This window comes from Mycetomoellerius zeteki, unplaced genomic scaffold (assembly GCF_001594055.1).
Source record: "Mycetomoellerius zeteki isolate Tzet28-1 unplaced genomic scaffold, Tzet1.0 scaffold124, whole genome shotgun sequence".
Classification (NCBI taxonomy): Eukaryota; Metazoa; Arthropoda; class Insecta; order Hymenoptera; family Formicidae; genus Mycetomoellerius; species Mycetomoellerius zeteki.
The window spans coordinates 571,446-593,955 of NW_017256169.1; the positions used below are offsets into that span (position 1 = coordinate 571,446).

A 22,510-nucleotide genomic window follows, 5' to 3' on the forward strand; every position below is an offset into this window, starting at 1 on the left:
ATTTCCGTCGACGACGCCTCGGTCTCGGTCTACTCGGCCGACCGAGCGATTGTTCTCCCTCGGACGGATACCATCCGTCACGGTCCCGCGGCCTTGGCCCTTTCCTACGTGCTCCGGTCGGAAAGCCGATTTCCCGCGCTGCTTTCGGAGCGCAACCCGGCTTGCGCAAACGAGCGGAAATATGCTTCTGCTGAGGAGAAACAGGTGCCGCCGACTGGATACACGTGACGGACTTTCTTTCGAGATTGCGAAAGGGATTACCGCGATTGGGATCTGTTCGTGGAGTCTACAATGGAGTAATAAAGCCTTAAGTCGTAAGAAATTGACTAATTACAGTCGGATGTGAAGAGAATAAGCGAACTATGATTAATCACTTCTTATAGCTTAAAGGTGTCTCTTCATGCTGTTGATTGATGCTTATTTTCAGTGTCAAAATGGATTATACATATGTATGACCGAAATTAACACCGTATAGTGAAAGTAACATGAAAAGGGTGTAGTTGCGTCGTGACGTTCAATCTCGAATCGAGCAATTTGGAAAGTCAGTCGTGTAACTTTTTCCTTAGGGCGGAAACGTGAAAAGTGAAAACTTGTTGTGTATTTTTATTTTTCACGTTTCCGCCCTAGGGAAAAATTACGTGATTGACCCCCTGAAACAGTAATCATCCTGACGCTGTTTTTTAGCGTGTCGTGAAATGGCACCCTAAGGCTCTAAGGCCTTGGCACATAGAAAAGTTTAAGATGTAAGATTTAGGCAGTAAGGAAATCAACGTGTTGGAGTAGCTATTGCTCACGTTATGGGCTTACAGTTTCTACTGTGATTGGTTGATTCGCTTATTGTTTACGTTTTACTGCTTAAGTTTGTTTGTGTGTCATGGCCCTTATTGTAGACAACGCATTAAGCGAGGAGGGATAATATACTTAATAATTTTAATAATAAAAAATATCGTAGCACTGATAGAAAAGTGCGAATTCAATATAGCAACTTTTCAGTAGAATATTTTGAATTTTTTTAAAATCGGAGCAACGTTTCACTAATTTAATTGGGATAGTAAATATGCATAACTTTACTTTCTTTGATACCATGTGATACTTTCAATCATAACGTATTCTTTAAAATTACTTCATTAATAATATAAGTCTGCGTAAATTTTATCTTTTGTCAAATTGTGATTGTAGTTATCATCTCGCCGGTTTTCAGTCGGAGATTTCGTCGAGATTTTTGAACATCTTCAGCTGACGGAAAGAATTTTCGGCTAGCTACTCCAAATTTTCATGACTTTTTTTTTAAGTGCTCGCGTTTATTTTCATTTAGTTTTAAGAAGAGATCTCTTGACCTTTTTTTTTTAGAGAAAGCGTTTTTTTTTTAGACAAAACCGAAATATCAGTAGTGGCAATCGATTTCTAGCAAAGATACTAATCTTTGGTGGTAGGACCAGATCTGGTGACTCTTTCTTTTTTAGAGAAATTACAAGACGGTAACAATTTCAGCAGAACATTGCGACCTCTAAAAGAGAATCTTCAATCTCCAGATCTCTAGAGACACACTGGTCAAAGGTGGTAACCGTGTCGCATTGTGTGGTGGATACTAAACACACAGGAAGAAACTAAACTTGAATCTCGAAAATTGGATTCAAAGTTTATTTCATTCATATTTTATACCATGTTCGAAATATACCACTTTACTCTATTTCATAGGAAAATATTTTATATTTATCTTTATACGAGTAGTGATTAGATGTGACAGTACAACAAATACAATATACTTTTTTTAGAAGGTACTCGATCTCCTAAGCGGTCGTTTGTCAACATTCATTAATCTTCATTTTTAGCAGGAAGCGTCTATAAATTGCGCTCATGCATATTTCTTTCCTCGCCTATTTGTCTAGTACCTGTAGTCTAATGTCGTTGAATATTTATGTCACGTCTACCAGTAAATAATTTTCTGTCGCGTCTCGAGAGGCTTCAAAGTAGAACTGATAGTAGACTGGTTCTTTTTCACGACGAGAGCTCGGCTTACTGTACAAACGTATCTCGTGCAACAATCATTTACCTGGGAAAACAACGTCGCTGTCGCAGGGACGGTAGAAGAGAAACGACGATGGGCGATCCGACGAGCGTTTAGTTGGTATCAACGAGTTGCCGTTCCTGGTTGCAACACACGACGCGACGACGGAAAGAGAGGCGCGTTTTTGCGAGGCGGTGGGCGTAAAAATTACTGCCGTAAACAGTCCGGCTTGGCTGCCGGTGGCGCATAGTTACGCGCGGCTTATCGCGGCGCCGCATTGCGCGGCGCAACGTCGCGTTCCTCGAACCCACGGCCTCGTACGTGCGAGCCGTATGCATGTATGCACCTGGCCTACGGTACCCCGCGGTCGTGGTACGCCAGTCGGATCGGTACGCCAAGTTCTTCAGGATCGTGAGAATCACTGTTGTGCGCGTCCTCGCGATCGTGCAGCCCAGCCGCCGCGACGTTGCACGCGACTTTATTCGGAGAGCCGTCCCGTTCTCGCGACGCAAACCTCTTTTCTATGCTTGTCACCGGCTCTTCCCGATATCCTAATCTAGCGACGAAAATGCGATCGCTGAAACAATCACTCGGCTACGTCTTTTTAATGTTTTAGATACGACGGTTTAAGAAGGTTCTTTTAAGGAGGTTCTAAGAGATTCTCTTTAGAATTCTCTTTAGAATTCTCTTTAGATTTATTCTCCGAATTTATAGATATCATATTGATAATGTTGCAGCAATAATTAGAGACCTTCTAATAGAAGTCACGAAATAATATCAATTTAGGTCGGTGACGCTATTCTTCTGCAAAAATGGTACGACTGGGATATACAGTATTGTATTTATTAATTTATTGAAAAAATGGTACACTAAGAAAAAAATATCTGGGTTGGATTAATTGAAATTCTGATTAAAAATGGGACGAATGAAAATTTTTTAGTTAATTCTACTAAATTCTAGATAATTGGAATTTTGTGTGTGTGATCGATATAATCGGAATCTTCTATTTCGTCCATTTTCAACTATTTTGATCAGTGCCAATAAAAATTGACACTATTTTGTGACTCTTATTAAAGGGTCACTAATTATTATTACTGCTACAATGTTAATAATAACAATAGCCTAGGGTAATAATTATAATAAAAATGGAGATTCTAGTCATAATTATTTTACCGTGCAATTATAGTTGCACAAATATCAAACTCTTTTTTCTTAGTGTTTGAAAACATAAACTAGGTTGAAAATAATTTTTGTAAAATATTACTTTGCTTTGAAATATGCAACTTGTCCTAAACGCAGCATTTTATTTTGCTTAGCTCGCTTCGAAATTCCGGCACTTTCGCATTCGTGACGTGAGGATGAAATTCGTATTTTTTGGACTCGCCTCATTGAGCAAGATTTGTCGCCGTCGTCAACGGCGCCATTGTCAATAGAAACTAGGCTGCAAACCGGCAATCAGAGCATACCTTCTTGCAAGCAAGAGCGAGTCTCGCCAACGAACGAGTGAAGCAACTTACAACGCGTAATTGCTTCCTCGGGAATTAGAAACCACACCTTTTGTGCTCGCGAATGTCGCCGATCGACGTAATAGGAAATCTACTGTAATCGCGATTAGTTAGCCAGTGGACAAAAAAGGTTACCGCGTCGGGCTCAATCACAGCTTGCTAATCACCCGCAGGGTGTATTGTACCTGAGTTCATAATTAATTTTCAATTATGAAATTTTCAATTTAGAGGCTCTCTACACGCCGGTAGAGATTGGAAAAATATTTTTTCTCTTTCATCGATCTCCTATCTTTCTTTTCTTAATATTTCTTATTAATCTTTTTGACTCTCTCCTTGTTATGTTACATTTTTTCTTTATTGTATTCTTTATTATTTTTTTTATGTATTATTTTCTCGTATTCTTTGTTATTATTATTGCGGCTTTTTTGTTCTTCTCGCCTTAGGGAACAATAATAAACGCTTCATTTGTCTATCTATCTATCTTTCTCGGTAATTTTTTTTTACGCCGTGTGTTGAAAGGGTTCACGGGCTACTTCGCAATGCATGCCATATCTCGGCCTGAAATTCCACAGTCGGTGATATCGGCCGTAATTGTGGCCGTGATCCGAATATCGATGACTAAGACTGTCTCGGGTGTATTTTTGCGCCGCGAATGGTAATCGCGCGGACGTTCGCAAAACGTTCGACAGCTATTTTCTTTCATGATGCACTCGCTGATGCACCTGCATTTGCTATCTCACGATATTGCTTTCGGATTATGATTAAACCATTTCTGCCGTGGTACGATCATCTCGCCCGAATCGCGAGAACCGGTTCTCACTATCGCTAAGCCCTCTTTTTCTGTCGCCGCTGGCTGGTTCTATTTCATCGGCGTCGCAACTGAAATCGAAATCGCCGTGGTTCATCATTATGCGAGACGCGTTTCGTAATTCGAGAAAAAACTCGAGCTCCTCGTTCAGCCTCGAATGCCTTTCGACGCGCTCTAGACTTCGCTTTTGTCATTTGCGAGAATATTTGCCTAACACGAAAATCTTTTCGTTGTCATTTGAAGAGTATGAAGTCAAAATGGATACGAAACACAATTTAAGCTTAAATATAATTTCTCTATTTTATTTTTATTTTTGAGGTCAACGGTTTTTTTTTAATATTCTGCTCTGCAACGATAAAGAATTAATTGTAACGATATTTAACAGAAGTATTAATGGCAGGAAATACAATTTTATGACTATTGAATAATAATCAATGATGAATTTTATCGGTTAGTTCTAGAATTATTATTGAGTTTTAAAGAAGCGTTGACAGGTTGCGAAAACTCGTTTGCTGATATTTTATAACACCAACCGTGCTGTGCGCACGTTAGGTGTCTCATTTTACCTTGATATCGATCCAACGTGTCATCCGTTTAATCTTTTCTTTCTTTTTGTTCTTCTCATCGTTTAGTGTTAAAGTACTCCGGCCGACGTTTTCAGGACGTATCATACTCGCAATTTATGGGAACCCTATGCCAAGAATGTTGAGCATGCGCTGGAACGATCTTAGAGACCTACGAGACGACTAAATGCTTCCCATAACCGAGATATTAAAGGATTTATTAAGCGCGGAAGGTCAATTTGGCATCCTCCCTTTTTTACAAGTTAATAACCTTTCCCTCCGCGCGGAGACATTTCCGTGGACTAAACGCAGTTACCGTTATCTTAATTAGGACTGTAACTATCGATTTCATGATAATTAGATTGTAATGTAAACTCAGCTTCGCTTTATCTTACTGCTTACTTTCTATACTGATATGGCGTAATAGTTCTTTCGCACGCCAATAAAAATGCAGTACCTTTTTTTAAATCACGACTTACATCGTTGGAAAATTTATGTTAAATTTAACACATTTCGTGTTTCCTAAACGGCCATAAAAATTTTTGCCTTGATTTAATACAAGATGAATATGTTAGGAAGTAACATAAATATTTTATGATAATTAGATTGTAATCTATGTAAAAAAATTAATATAAAGATATGACACTGACGTAATTTGGAAGTAAATTGTGAAAAATATTTCTTCACAAATCAACATTTATAATACATTTTAGGGAAATCGACATATACGTATAGTATGTTAATTTACACATTTATCTTAGAGAATTTTTGTTTTTAAATATAATATTTTTATGTTAATTGTTTACTTACTTATTGTTATTTTGAACGTTAAGAAATGTTGGATATCAATTTAACAAAATGTTAAAATAATATACTCATATATTATGTTAAATTAATATTCGAATATATTCAACATCTTCAATCTTAAAGAGGATCGATCGGTTTTAATATAAATATAAAATGTTTTTTTACTGTACACAGTTTGAAACACACAAGCATAATGTTCAATATTTCGTTAATAATAATGCATTTACAATTTTATGCATTTATTATTTCGATTATTCATTATTTTATTTATTTTTTGTTATAACGTGGAGCATTTTTTTTTTTGTCCTCTCTTGTATCTGGAGAAGTTGTGTAAAAATATCGTTGTAGCGTTTTATAATCAGCATTTTATGATGATAATGTTTGTAAAATTCGAAGCTATTTAAGTGACATTTAAGTCAAATGGCCACCCACGTGGTGCGAGCTCTTTTGATCATCAAGGTCATCCGACTCCCGCAAAGCGATCCATCAATTCTCCTTCTCCTTCGTAACGTGAGTGGAATATTTCCTTTCGAGAGAGAGAAGTGTTCTTCTCTTCTATTTTCTTTACATCGGACTTGGAAGTCTCGTATTTTGGGTTCGCGAGGCGTATTATATTTTTCTATTGCTACATTTATGGTCGATGTATCGTGGCCCCGTCGATTTTTCTTCCGTGATTTGTAAGCATGGATTATGTCCGGAAACTCCCAGAAGATGCAAGAGACAACGGGAATGCCTAATAAAAAATTGTGATATACATAACACCCGGCACCGAGGAAATTTTAAACTTGTATTTTTTTCTTCCTGAATTTTTTTCGTAATATATCTTTTTTTATCTAATATATTTTTTTTAGACATATACCGTCGAGCAATTTCGCTCGAATTCCCGAGCATCCACATATTTATAGCCGTCAATCTGGATTCTTTCCAGCATTTGTTTGTTCTGTGATCGCATCGATTGTCGATCGATGTGGCGTTCGTTTTGTAACGCTTCACAAAGCGGTTGTCTGGAGTAATAAGAGGGCGATTCCTCTCCGGTAATCGATTGCTCGACGGTATTCCCACCCCCTCTCCCACTGCGTGATTTCCGTGTTTCGCGATTTGCGGTTTTCAAACCGCCGGCTAGCTTTCCGCGGAAGAGGGTAGCATTGCGAGAGGAGTAAAAGAACTCTTCTTTATCTCTCCTTCTCTACGTTCCTATGCCTCAGTCGGAGTCTTCCGCTCGGGTAAACATCTACCGGAAACTATCCCGTGGAAAAATAAGCAACGCACGGGTTTTGCGTGGCATTGACGTGACGTTCTGTGCGAGAGGTGATACGCAATTTCATTCGGCATGAAACGAGTGTAATTTAAGAGCCGCCATCACGCGAGAGCTTCTCAACTTGCGAGTGCGTTCACGCTGCGAGTAAACGCTTACGTTTTACCGTATAAACCGTACGAGGCTTGTAAAGAACTTTGTCTATCATCGCTCTAATATTTTTTCATATTTAAAAAAATATTTAAAAAAATGGGTGTAACCGAATGATTGCGTTCAACAGAGAAAGCAGCTTTGCAAATGTAAAATTCTTTTATATGATATCTGATCTTACTTTTAATTCCTTATTGGAGCTAAATGTAGAAACCAATTATATTAAAAAAACTTTACAACAGTTGCGAAGCTGTTTTCTCTATTAAACTCAACTAATGTAAGCTTCTAACTGATTTTGAATCAGTACATTTTACTGATTTTCTTGCTTTCTGATTTGGCACGATTCAAATCTGTATCGCCAAAATGTCATTTTTCTAATTCACAAGATGAACGAGAGGTTTAGTGTTTAGGCGCATCACCGAGAAGACTCCATTTTCTCGGCGATCGAACGTCCAACAGGGTACTCGTAACTCATGTCGCGGGAAATTAATTAATTAAATCGCCCTCGTTGCGCGCGGGATGATCGATACTGAAAATTAACTGCCGCCGTAATACTCACGGCGCAGGCCCGTCTGTCTTTCGTGGAGACGGCTTGTCGTCGACGGAGACGACAAATTAACGGACGGGCTAATAATCGTGAATACGATCGTGTGATGGTTATTCTGCTCCAGCTAATGGTTTGGTTGCAGAAAAACTGTCGTAAAAAGCTTTCGCGGTTTTATTTAAACATTTTTACGCTACAACTTTCATTCTCACTTTACGATATCAATAAGTGATTATTTGAAATCGTCGCCAGATAGGCACTTTTTTCTTTTTCTAACAGCATAAACTTTTTGTTTCTAATGGAAAAGTTCGACCGATTTTCCACTCTCTTGTTTTCTCTTTTCTGAACGTATAATCTCGCGGATTTTTATTTCTGCTAATTTGCGAAAATAAGATCGTAAATATATACATGCAGTAAAAAATATTTTGTATTTGTTAAAACCGAGTCGTGTTAAAATTTTTTTTTGTGTTGAATTTTTAACCCAGGTGCTAATTTAAAATAATATGATTACGTTATTTGAATATTTTGTGTTAAAGTAATATTTAATGTTTCTTAGTGTTAATAATTCATGGGTAATAAATAATTAATATAAAGAATAATTTATTTTAAAACGCAAATTCTAGTAAGATAAATGAATAAAATGTGTTAATATATTATAAATGTTAATTTTACAGAAGAAATTGTTTCTATAATTTACTTCCAAATTGTGTTCAAGTGTTACATTTTTGTGTGTTACTTTTTACATGATATTTGTGTTATTTTCTAATCTGATCTTCTGTTAAATTATCCTTCAGAAGACGGCTATCTGTTTTAAAAATCTTACAACTCGTCTCTTCTCTCTCTCTCTCTCTCTCTCTCTCTCTCTCTCCCTGAATAAGATTTGTTATTTAATTCATTTTCATTATATGCTATGTTTCAAAATATGACACTGTTTCAATATCACTATAATGACTTTTCCGTCTTATAAAAGTTAACACAAAAATTTGAGTGGTCCGTCTGGGACACGTGAAATGTGTTTTAATACAAATTTTCCAACTGTGTTTATAAGTATATCTGTAGATTTGTTCTTTTTAGATGAACTTTTTACGGTTCATTTTTTCTCTTTTTCTCTTCATATTGAAGAAAAAAGATGAGCTGTGCAAGAAGTTTAGTTAAAAAGAACAGGTCTTATGTGTCCCGAGTCGTTGTGACGTCGTGCCTGTAGATGTCGCGATGTAATAATGTGTAACGTCCCGATCAAACATCGTCTACGATTTTCAAAATGCGGTCGGAATAAAGGATTCTCTCGTTGGTTCGTCGCGTTTGTGCCGTAAATAAATCGACAGAATAGCGTCGCGGCGAGCCGCTGAAAATAACGCGATGAGCCGCGGAGCGTTGCACCGTCGTTTATCGGCGTCGTTTGTCGGCCGGTTTCGAAAACAATTCCATCGTGTGTATACAAAATCGTCGATGCAGCGTATCCAATAATGCGAGTATTCGATGATCCGATCATGTCTCCTTGTTAATTAGATCGGATTACCGAGATTGCTCGACGAGAGTACGATTTTTGGTCGCGCGGACGAAAGCGATTTGCTCTCCCTCTCTGTCTCCCTTTGTTTTTTTTCCTCGCTGTCGAAAATCAATTTCTTGTTACGCGTAAGCCGCAGAAGCGTTCTCGCTATCATGCGTATTTTGGGTATATCCCTCTGTAGGAAAATGGTTTTTGGTATAGTATACATGATAAAAAATGGAGATTAGTCGTTCTGTGTGCAGATGGATGGAAAATTCTTATCACGTAGAAATTTTTATGATACCGATATTTGGCGAACATTAAAATAATAGATCTTCACGATACGTCGTATATTCTCGGCTTTTCTGAAAATGACGTTTTAAGATGGTAATGGAGGGAAACCTAACTTTCCGTCATTCGCGGTTGCGGCAATTTGCTGTGTTCGATAATACTAATTATTATAGAAAATGACGCGATGTAAACGGAGCTCAGCGCGCGTCGGTTCTCGCGTCGGCGAACAATCCGAGGCTCTTCAACCAGGAAGCGAGTAATTTCGCCATCCCGCACGTCCACCCACCGAGCGGAGAGAGATACTTAATTAATTCCACTGCTCGGTGGAACGCCGCCGATATTCTTGCGCGATAAAAATGTCGCGGCGTAGTGACAGCCGCGCGGGTTTCATCGAGGAAAAATAACGGAGAGTGACTTCTGTGATAGATCTGGCGAAGCGCGATTTTATAATTCGATTTGTGGTAGAATATCTTTCTCTCGTGTTTGCAGAAATTATAATTCAGGAAGTAACTATGTTGCTTCCTGTAAATTATAAATGGTTGTATTTTATTTAGACGTGGCTATATGTTTTATTTTTCTTATTTTCTTGCTCTTTCTTTTGCAAACAGCTATCTGACAGACTGTACTATACTGTTAAATTCATAATGTTAAATTATACCTAATAATTGGAGTTATTTTTACTTATTTCTATAGATCGTCTATTCAATATATCGTTAATTTAATTAAAACAATGGAGTTGAATAATTTAACTCATGAAGATTTGTTAAATTTGATTCATATTTAATGTATTACTTACTAAGTGCATACGTTGATACAAACGTTGTGTACTTTGAAATTAACCATAGAAATGGATTTATTTCCATTTTGATGGAAATTAAAAATAACAAAAAGTTATTTAATTCAAGGAATTGAGTTACCGTTGCTTCTTTGATATCTAACAGTGTATTATGTTAGATAAGAGTTAACGGAACTCGATTTTATTAATATATATCTTAAGTTTTCTTCGAGAAAATGACGCGCTTCAGGCTTCTTGAAAATTCAATCTCTACGAATGTGTGTCAGGGCCAACGAGTCCCTTACTTACTTCTGTTTTCATTCCGAGACTCATTAGTGTGACTGTGAGCAGACGTTCATCTGCAGGCAAATGGGTCAGCTTTACAGTCACAGACCAAAAGCAACCGAATTATTGTGTCCCGCGGAGTGCTTATTTAACTTCCATTGTGGGGACTGGTTTACATCTATTTTGATTTAGATCAACTCCAGCTAGTTCAATCTTTTGTCTTTATTTATGATGCTAAACGGAATTAAAAGAGTCGACGAACAATCGCAAACTCGTACTAATTTTAATTATTAAATGCAATTATTAATGCTTAACTTAAATTGTTTCATGTGAAATGTTAAATTTAATAAAGTCTACCTTAATTGAGAATTCCTATCTCAATCTTTTTTCGTCAAAAATTTCTACGAAAACTTAAATTCCCGATTAGGATTTATTAATCGCTCGCTAAGGCAGTTATTTTCTTAAGTCATTTCCATGGAAATTCAAGTTTGAAAATTCAACACTTTACATACATGCAAGGTCACGTAATATCGCAAAGTATTTCTTAAATCCACGCATTAGCGATCGTTTATTAGTTCCGCTCGAATAACCAAGAGGCATCGGCAGCTGTTTTACGTCACGTATCTCTGGTCATATATAACTCAGCATTTCGAATCGTTCCCTGGATCACTTCACGAGTACGACCTTTCGATCTGGCGGGAAAGGTTATTCGGGAATCGGTGCGCCTCTGTTTACGCCCTAAATCAGTTTGTTTCGCACTAGAAGAAAATCCGTTGGTTGAGTACAGCTGTTCAAGTTTCGCCGCACATGCTCGAGACACCGGTGTTTATATTATTACCGACGCTTCACTCTGTCGTGGATTTTGAAGAGCTGCACCTGCCTGTACTGTCAGTGACTCGTTAACTTGCGATTAGTGGCTTACGTATCGCGATAAAAATATAGCGACAGTTTTTTTATAAAGAGTACCTATCACAAAGTGTGATCTTTTACGAGAGATAAGTTTGTGTAAGTAGTTGCAGCTTGCTATATAAAAGTCGATCCCACACGATGGTATAACTCGAGATCTCGAGAGCTCTTGAAAGTAGCTCATATCATATAAAAAAACTTTGTGTACGCTTAATTATAAGATAAGTTTCACTTAATTAAAATATTATATATACTTTTGATATTATTCTAAAGTATGAGAAGTAAAAGAAAAAGAGAGAGAAAATCGTGAAATATAATTATATGAATAAAAACACAATTATAAATACAGTCTTGGTAAAAATTATTAGGCACCGGTAATTTTTTTAATTATCTGGAACTCTTTTATCTGTATTATTTCCGATTGGTTATCGATATTATACATAAATTTAAAGGGTTCTTGAAACAAAGGATAATTCACAACAAATGCCATAAATCAATTTTTGAACTAAAACATTAAATAATAATTAATAAGGAGCCTATTATTTTTGGCCAAGGTTGTATATACACAATTATGAAATAACGGCGCTCTTGAGTACATTCGCAGAACTCTTAAATTTCTTTATTGGAACATTCCTGCATTTTGAACATGTGATAAAATGATAACACGCGACAGCCGGTTGGTAATCGTCAAGTGAAATAATCTGGCGAGTACATTCGGGACGACAATTTGCGCATTGGATGCGTTGCGCGTGTTCTATTCGCAAACGTATCGTCATTCCGTCTGGCAAAGGTATTACTCAGCACGATGAGATTATTGCGAAACGAAGCATTGTCGATGCACTCTTCGAAACAATAATCGCGCTCGGATGGACGCGTTTCGATTATTGGTGGAGAGGACAATTGCATTTTGCACGCATAATTACGCAGCCGATGTGTTTAGCTGTTCCTAGATTTCGCGTTGTTCGAGTCGAAATTGATCGAACTATTCCACTGACTCAACTGCCGGTAGATTGGCGTATTTCGTGCAAAATAATGAGATTTTAATAATGAAACTTCACGAAGATCGCTTTATTCCTATTTTTTTATCATTCTTTTGGCATAGGTATCGCTTTCGTACTTAAAAAGTGACAACTGAAGAAATAGCTTGATTTTGGAGATAGTACCATGAATGAATTAAATGAATATTATCCTAATTATTAAAAGTAATCAATTTAACTTCATAAAAAATCGTCACAATCGTCTAAAAAAGGATGGTTTTTAAAAAAATCGTCACGACTATTGTCAGTTTGAAAAATAGTACAGATAGAAAGTGTTGCACAGAGAAAGATACTTTTAGGAAAGTATTTTGATCGTGTAATATCTTGGAAGCTCCAAAAAGGGTGATTAAAAAAAACTGTCAAAATTACAATTTAAGAAAAGAGAAGGAAGATTTTTTTGGGATATTGAAACAATAATGACAAAAATTACATTTGATCACGTTAGGAATATATTCTCTTTTCCGACATTATTTGACTAGTCATTAATTTTCTGTCAAGTTGAAAAATAGTTGTTCTCCTTTGGAAAGTTTAATTTTTTGAATTGTGTCACTTTGAAATAAGGGAGCTATATATTCCTCGATATCCATTTAAAGAGCGTCTTATCTTGGTAATTAATTCATGCGCAACCTATTTCTAAGTTTTACATCACGAAACTTGAAAGGGGTAAAACAAATTACGTCTGCTAGAATAATGATCAGTTCATGTTTTTACCCGGAGCTAGAACGTATCGCTCGCTCGCGTGTGTCGCAACGCTCTTCGATTACATTGTACCCATGTTGGCACTGTCGGCAGCGGAAACGAGGTTACCGTCTGCGTGACGGTGATTTAATGAAAGTGACGTCTTGGCACCGGGACGCGCCGATCGGAGATTAATCCGTTGCGCTGCGTACATGAATGTGCACATGTGCGCTCAATGCGTTACCGAGAATCACGCTACATCCGCGCGTTCCTTTTGTGCACACGTGCGCACACACGCACACACGCACGATTTTAAGTCCGCTGCCTACGTTGGCACGAGACGAGTGCACGCTTTTATCAGCTTATCTTTGAAAGCGACGGTAAACATTTGAATTATTAAGCCGCCTCCACGCTTTGAGACGCCCCGGTGGATGAGGCCGGCGAAGGAAAGAGAGGCGGAGGCCACATAATAGCTACGGGACGAACAAAGGGGACTCGAACAACGTCGAATGCAAGAAATTAACCCTCCGTGAAACGGGGTCGCTTCTACCTGCGGAAACTTTGGAAATGTGATATTTTCCCTTGGTAAAAGGGAACTCGCGAATTATAGGCCTCCGTGAACTTTACGAGAAAATCCTGTACTTAAATTTCACTGTGTGTGGCTCCGTTTTTCCCTAAAATACACCGCGAAACATTCGTCAAATGCAAAAGTTTTAAAGTCTAATAACATGCGAAGATAAATCGTAAATCCTAATAGTACTCGTATCCAGTAAAACACCGCAAAATACCTGATAAATTTCAAGGTCTGGTGAAATGATTAATCCTAGAATATTGTTACGCAGGACAGTTTTGTGCGTGCTATAAATCGGATTACATAGAGATAAAATTTGTAACGCAGAAAATGTAATAATCGAAACGCGTTGAATATTGTATTTTTGTTATCTGATACGTTTGACGTCATTGGTGTCCATTGATATACAGTATATTTCGTGCAAAACGGTATTGTCAGCTCGAAAAATATTGTAGATACAGAAAGGATCGCACAAAGAAAGATATTTTTATTTAGGAAAAATATTATTTCGATCGTATAATATCCTGAAAGCTCTCAAAAGTATTTTCGTACAATAATATTGTTTTGCGTATATTAAATTAATATTTAAAGTTATTAAACTGAAATATTTACAGTTTCTGTAGGTATATAAACCGATGAAGCAGAACAACAATGAACAGTTGATTTATAGGGATCCAACCGAGTATAACAAATCGCGGGAGAATAAAAGAAAAAAAAGCAAAAACAAGAAAATATCCTCTTATATTTCGTGGAATCTATGTCCTTTGAAACTGTTCGACAGTAGTGCTCAACATTATGCTCGATATCCGTGTTAAATTGTTCGTTGCAATTATACTTATCTTAATGACGCAATCAGTAGTGTGACGCGAATGCTGGTAAGCGAAGTGCAACAAATACAGGAGAATCCATTGAGGTCAAGAACCATTTGTAATGTTTGCGAACACTCGGGTATTCTCATGGCAAATACAATATAGCTGCAAATAACAGTATTCCGAAAATTGACAGTTGAATATTATCTGTGGTGTTCTAGATATTGTTAAACTTGAATTGTCACCTTTGTGACACATATTTGTAAAAATTTAGTTAGTTATTATTTTAGAGATAGATAGGAATGGGTTAAAATAAATATATTGTTTGCTAGAACAAAAATCTAGTCACACGGCATACTATTTTTAACACATTGTCTGCTCGGCAAGTTTTACGTCTTACTGTGTGCGTCACGGTTAAATTTTCGTTATCATAAGTATATAATGGTATCGCTCGCATACTTCAAAAGTGACACAACTAAAAGAATTAAATTTTTTTGAAAAGGGGAAAAACTATTTTTGAACTAGACGGAAAATGATTGATTAATCAAACAATCTCGGCGAAAAGAATATATTCTCATAACACGATCAAATGTTATTTTTGTTATTTTCCGTTTCAAAATTTTTAAAAAGCTATTCTTTTGAAATATCTAATTTAATAAAAGTTACATAAATGATGTTCCATACGTTTCGGCTACATTTTTAATCATCTTCAAGCCTACTATTTCTTTCTTTCATTTTAATTATCGGGAATTCTATTTGTTTATTAAAGTTGTTCATTTTTATTGATAAATGTTTACTTAATTCATGATAATAACTCGAAAATATATTAATCATGGACGTTACCGGGGGAGGAAAGGGGAGTGGTTTCCTAAATCTTAAAGAAGAACAAAAATATATGTATATAATTAAAATCGCTTAAATGGACTATGCTTAATGAGTATTCGCAAGAAATTAATTTTAGAAAAGAAAAAAGAATTAGACATAACAGTTATAAAAATATATTTTGAAGACTTTAAGAGTTATAAATTTAAGTTTTTTTAGTTTGAAGAATCAGTTTTTATAATTTTAAGAGAAAAATAAAGTAAATTTGTAAATTAAATGTATAATTTTGTGATTTATATGTATCTACTAGTAATTAATTAAAAATGATAATATGAAACAAAACAAATCCAATAATATTACTCGACTACTCTCCTCGTCTCCGAGTTCAAGTCTTAACTCTAATTTCTAATTTGCCTCCCTTCCCTCCTAACAAACAAAATCTTGGCACGCCCATGATGTTAATAATGATATTTTAAGATATTGAACGGTATTAGCCATATAATATCACTTTCGAATTTATTTAGTTATAAAGTTCACGAAGTCACGTGCAAAAAAAACTCAAGTTTGAGAAGAGGCTGATGAATTTGTTAGAGTTCTCGGAGTTCTTTTGGGGTAACTTCGATCGCAGAACTTTCACCCTCGCTATCGGCGTGCTTTTGCTTTTACCTGGAGGCGAGATTAGATCTTCGCGATTTTGATCGGCTCCCTTCGTCAATTTGTTCACGTGTACGAAACATGAAAGGGATTGCAAACAGACTCGCGTTCTCTTTCTCCGAATGGAAAAAAAGTGAAAGTATGTTGGTAGGTCAAGTGTGCGTACGAATATCTTGCGTAATGATGCGATTCGTCTCATTCTCTCGAAGGTTGAATGTCTCGATATCTCCCTTTTTTTGTAATTCTCTTATTTGTTCATGAAGATTTGATTATGTCAATGTCTGTTCTACATTACGTTTCATGTTTTTTATAAAAAGTGAGTCGATAAAACTCGCCTTTGGGAGACTATCAACAACTCAAGTATACTTTGCCTATAAAATATTTTCACGTACATGCGAGCTGTATCAGTTGACACGATAATAAAGTATTGATATTACGACATTGATATTTTTGTGGTAATACCTAAGTATCGTGAAACTTTCCGTGTGATAGTTTCCGCTATCTAGACCTGCGATACTTTCCAAGTATCGATCGCATTATCCGTCTCGACGACTACGTGTTTGCGTGTATTCAGAGTGCGGACCACGTTTTCGTAACTTCTCTTCGTAACTTCACGGATAATTTCCCGAAATACTCAAGGCCGTGGAATCGAAACCTCTGAGAAAATCGAGATCACTATGTATTCGTATACTGATTTCTCGGAACCATTTCCTGAAAGTTTCTTTTTTTTCTTCTTCACTTCTTTTCTTGTCCTTTCTTGTTCACGCAGCTACACCGGTTTTCCGTCCCTTCTGTCTTTGTTCGCCTTTGTGATGCATCACAATCATTGTTGGATACCATAGGCCTGTTCTTTTTGGCTGAACTTTTGCACCAGTTCATCTTTTTTTCTCTTTCCTCCTGGAGAGAAAAGCAAGAAAGATGAACTGGTGCAAAAGTTCAGCCAAAAAGAACAGACCTCATGATGCATTTCGAATGACGATTATAGAAGTTTCTCGAATTTTAAAGAATGTAAGTAACAAGAGGCGAAGGACTACAGGTGCCTCTCAAGTTTTTCGTGACTCGATCGTTCGAGGGTCGACATTCTTCAAACCGGTTAATTTACCCTCGCTTTTCTCTCTTTCTGTGTCTACTGTCCTCGCCCCTTATTCTCCGATCAAACGCGCTGTAGTCAATAAAATAGTTTTTCTTTTCATCGACTTTGATTTTGGCAGATATCTCGCCTTATAAATAATTCTGTTCAATAATATCATTTTTCAGACCGCGTATGTGAGAGACACAACCGATAAATAAGAGCCCTATATGGTCGAAGCTAGATCTTAAAATGCTTTAAATAATTCAATCTTGAAATCACTAAATATGATATATATGTACTTGACATATATACCACAATTGTAGTCCAATGAACTGTGCACCGAAATATTTCCGGACTAAACACAATTAAACCACTATAGTAAATTTCGCGAATTAAATTAAATTCTAATAATTTCGATGCTCAATCAGGCATCATATTTCAAAGATATTAATATGCTGAAAAATAATATCGTATAATTCTGTTCAGTTTTACTATTTTTGCAAGCAGTTGATTTTTTCATAGCATACAAAAGTTTTATTATTTACTTTGTGTTTTTTTTCGATATTTAGATTTTTTATACATGGAAATAAATGGTGTATAAAAAATTTAGCTAGATACAAATCTGAAATTAATTTTGTTTGGTAGATGCTTGCTAAAATGTTAAAATTTGTTGCAGCATTGTTTAAATTTATTGCAGCATTTTGCAACATTTAAACGTTCTATGTCTAAATTTTTGGATACTTCAGCAAAACTGTTCTTTCAGTTTAATATTCAGATTGTTACTTGGAGCAACAATCGACGCAAAAATATACATAGTAGATGTATTTTGTTTGGCAAATAAGTGCGCACGCATTCGATCAATTAGGAGTTTTATTCTCGATTAATTATGTTGTCAGGTTAACAAAGGTGCGCGAGTCAAATAGCCTTTGTCCTGGGCGCGAGTTGTAATCATGTAACGCAAAACGCGACCTACTTTGAAAATCGTCGACGGGAAAACGATAATTATAAGCGAACCGGTAGCTGCTTGATAAGCCTATATATTCGGCAAGGCTGGCGATCGCGCAGGTTAATGCGGCATGTTACTTTTGCTCGCGCGCATTGCTTCGCGCAAATATTAACGGTCCGTTATTATCCGAGCGAGTGTGTCGAAAACAACAAGCCGTATTGCATATAAATATGCATACGGGCTATTTGTATGCGTATTTGTCCGTTATATGCTCGGGACGTGCGCGTGCAGCTGCAAACGCCGACGTTTTGCGCGAGATTAAAGCATGTAGATATCGTACCATCATCGTCGTCAGTCATCGTCAATTATATTCAGACAGGCAAGATGTACGGAAGGATGTCCGGATATTTAATGCTAAATAGGAACCATCGACTCTGCCAAAATTATTTTTTAACAAAAATCTATAGGTTATACAGAATTGGAAAATTTGAATTTAACACATTTCACGCGTTTCAAATGGTCCATTCAAGTTTTTGCTAATTTAACACAAGATAAATATATTGGGAAGTGACACAAATATTATGTAAAAGTTAACATAAAACACGTAACACGTAACACATTTACAATATGCTATTGTAGCCGTATATCATTTGCCTGGTTTTTTAATAAACATCGAAGCATAGATCTCATTATAAGATTTTAATATAAATATAAAATATCAATTCAGAACATGGACTGCTTATATGAATATATCAAATAAGAGAAAAAGAATAACATTTCTATGTATGTTTTTTAAATATATTTATAATATGTATCTTAGCAGGTATATAACTGCTCGTCGATATTTTTGAATTTGTAACACAATCAAACTGAAATAATAATAATCTCACAAATTAAATTTAGTCGTTGATTTAATGCTATTTAAATCTTTTTTCAAAAGAACTTGAACTGATTATTTTTAAAATTTATGAGATTATTATTTCAGTTGATTATGTTGCAAGTCAGAGAGAAAGTAATCGGCGTGTAGTCCTCTCTGAGATAAATGTATTTAAAATGCATGTATAAAAATATTATATCTTTGTGAATGTTAAATATTATTACATCTAACTTTAATCATTAATTAGCAGTTTTCTTACATAAGTATAAGATGTTTTTTATACTGTGTACAATGAATTCTAAATTTTCCACGACAAATGCGGAATCAAGCCGTAGGTTTTGTGTAGATAGATAATAATGAACATGTGATTTATATGATTATTTTCACGATTAAGCGTCTAATAATATGTATTTATTAACGATAATCAGGAGGTTAACAACGAACTGTGCATCGCAGCGAATGCTTTTCGCTATAACCTTGAGGATTCGCGACTGAGAACCATCGGTAAAAGAAATAACGTATGCACAATGCGTCAGCGTCTGTAGTCGTGTCTACGTGTGCAGACGAGCACGCTCAAAAATACTTTCTTTGATCGATCAAAATTCTCTAACCATGCGACGGAAGTCTCCTCTTTTTAATCCACTACCGGATGCGACCTTAAAAGCGTCGAGGGTATGCGTCATGTAATTCTCGCGCGTTGTTCATTTCTAATTTAACATTGCTCGTATCCTTGTGCATTTTCTATGCGAGGAAAAATAAAATAAAAATTCTGAAGGTAACGGAAAATGCAATTCTTTAAAGCGAATGCAGCATCGTCAGGTCTATCTACGTAATATACATATATACGTTATCCTATACTTAATTTCTCTGCATGTATGACTTTGCGTTAAGTCACATACATATAATTGTGGCTTACGTAATCGAAATTATTTACCTCTTACACATCTCATCGGAGATCGACTCATCACCGCGCGAGGGAAACAATTTTTTTTCCTTTTATTAGATGTTTTTTCCGTTAGGCCCGGTATTTTAATTTTTTCGTTAACTTGTAGTTTGATTTGATCTGGTGATAATGTAAAATTTGTATTTTTCTAGCTATGGTTAATCACTAAAGGAATGGCTTTTAAAGTTACCATTACAAAACCATTAGTAAGAACAATTTTTACATTATCATCAAATTAAGTGAGGTCAAGTCTAAACCATAAGTTAATCAGATAACGAAAAACCGAGCCTTGAAAACATGACCTCTGGATTTAACCTTAGCCTTATAACCTTGTGCTCGATACCTTTCTGGTAGCTGATAGAATTTCTGTAACTTTTTAATCATGTGCGTGTATATGGTTTTATGGAGTCTTGCGCAAACTGATGTCACTTGTAGAATTTTAATCGCTTACGACATTAGAAAGTTTACAGTAGTTTCCGCATTCTGTGGATTATTCGACGAGGCGAGGCGACATTTGTCTGTATACGCAGAAATTCGCATGCCCGAAACATCGCTGGGCAACGGCACACAAATACATATCTCGTCAATATCTCGTCCGTTCCACGTGGCTCACCTGTGTAACCTTGTCCGATATTTTTTGACGGCACGCGTAGGATTGTGTCGGTCCTCGAACAATGGAAAGTTCAGCGAAGCTCGTGCTCAAAATTTAATTACGATTTCGTACTCAATTTTAAAAAAGCGATCTTGATATAGCATAATAAGCTACAGTATCTCCATTATACAATCTTTTCGGCTTAATGATAAATTAAACGAGCTAACAATCTTGTTACACAACTTTCTTCCCTTTATGTAATTTTAAGTTAAGTAAAGATCACGTTCTCAATAACACCGTCGTACTCGATGTTGTTACTTTTTATTCAATCGCCATACATTAATTTTCATGGCTATATTGAATAGCATATCATTAAGTTAATTTAAACGAACTTTTTTCAATACTTTCTGTGGTTTTTTAATATCTGTCATATAAGGCAGTATTCATAGTCGGATCTTATATTTATATAGGATCGTTTTAAATATAGTCTTAAGATATGAACTAATCAGAAAGCTGTATTGTATATCTTAAAACTTTACTTAAAACGATTTTAAAATAAAAACCGATTATGAATACTAACCACAGAGTACAATTACGCGCAAATGAAGTTATAACAGTATCAGACAATGTGTTTGCGTGCGTAAAAAAGATACGTCGTGATTGTAGCGTGAGTTACGCTGCTGATCGATTGAGTCACACGAAAGGTAAAGCGTTGAATTTATACGGGCCGTTTACGCGATTTAATCAGCCACATCGAGCTGAAAGAACCGGCAGAAATCAATATCTTGGTCGATGAGTCAGTCACTAAAGCACACTTCGCACAAAATTTACCAACACGCTTTTCGCTAATCTTAGGCGTATATGATCAGTTGTGAGCCTCGAAAAATAGAAAAAGAGAGAGTTTCGTTCCTCTAACTGAGATACGATTGATTTTTTGATATCAGGTAGTTCAACAGGTTTCATTACGTCCTAACAACGGATATGCGAAAAATATGATTTTAACGTCGCCTTTTAATGACATTTTATGACGCGTCAATTTTTAAATTACGCTTTGCGAAAATGAGACAATTACATTTGAAATGAATTCTGTTAATTTCGTGATAGATTGTAGGCATATTTAAATACGACACGGGAGAAGGTTATGATTTTAAATCAATACATTTATATAGAAATACACTTATATATTAAATGTACACTATTAAATTCATAATATCAAATTATATCCAATTCGAGTTATTTTTAATCATATCTATACGTCACCACTGCTCCTATCATCCAATGTGTCGTTAATTTGACTAAAACAATGGAGTTAAATAATTTAACGTAAGACAATGTATTAAATTGGATTAAAATTTAATTTATTATTTATTAAATGCATACGTTAATATGGATGATGTTTTCTTTGAAACCACAGAAATGAATTGATTTACATTTTGACACAGATGGAAGTTAAAAATAATAAAATGTTATTTAATTCAAGAGATTGGATCATCATTGCTCCTTTGATAACCGTATATATGCCGTTTATCTCTCGAAAAACGTCCGTTAACCGCGATAGTTTGCAGGTGTGCTTTTATTCGGATCAAGTGAGGAAAAAACTGCCTCCCGTTTTCGTCGCTCTCCTCAAATGTTAATCGACTTCCGAAAAAACACGGCCGGTCATCCATCTCTTTGTCCTCTTGCGCGTAAATCGCGTCGGTTATTCGATCTCCTGTAAATATATACATCGGTCCATCGATATCGTATTTGCTTAACCGAATTGGTGGTTGCACGCGGGATCGAACAAATTTCAAAGCGACCAAGTACACGATTTGGATTCGGAATTTGCGTCAGCTCGGTGAAGTATTATACATAGGAAAAATAATTTATTGTTAGCGACGGGTAATTTACTTGTTAAAACGTTGATTATTTCGTTGAATTTCCTAGCTAAATGAGCGAGTTTATTTTTTGCCGATCGGTCAAACGCGAAATTTACCCAGTTTAAATCGCCTTTATTCCCCAGTTGAGCATAGTGTAATTATATTCGGTCTGCGCTTTACATAAATTTATCGATTCGCCGATGTACCACGTATCGCTGATGAATATTATTAAACCAGCTAAATTTACGGATATGATTGCCGCGG

At 36.1% G+C, this 22,510-nt stretch overlaps 1 protein-coding gene across 1 annotated transcript in view; it reads left to right on the top strand.

The window, feature by feature from the left end:
- Positions 1 to 22,510, top strand: part of heph (polypyrimidine tract-binding protein 1 heph) — a 375,570-nt gene that overhangs the window by 428 nt on the left and 352,632 nt on the right. The window lies entirely within an intron of this gene.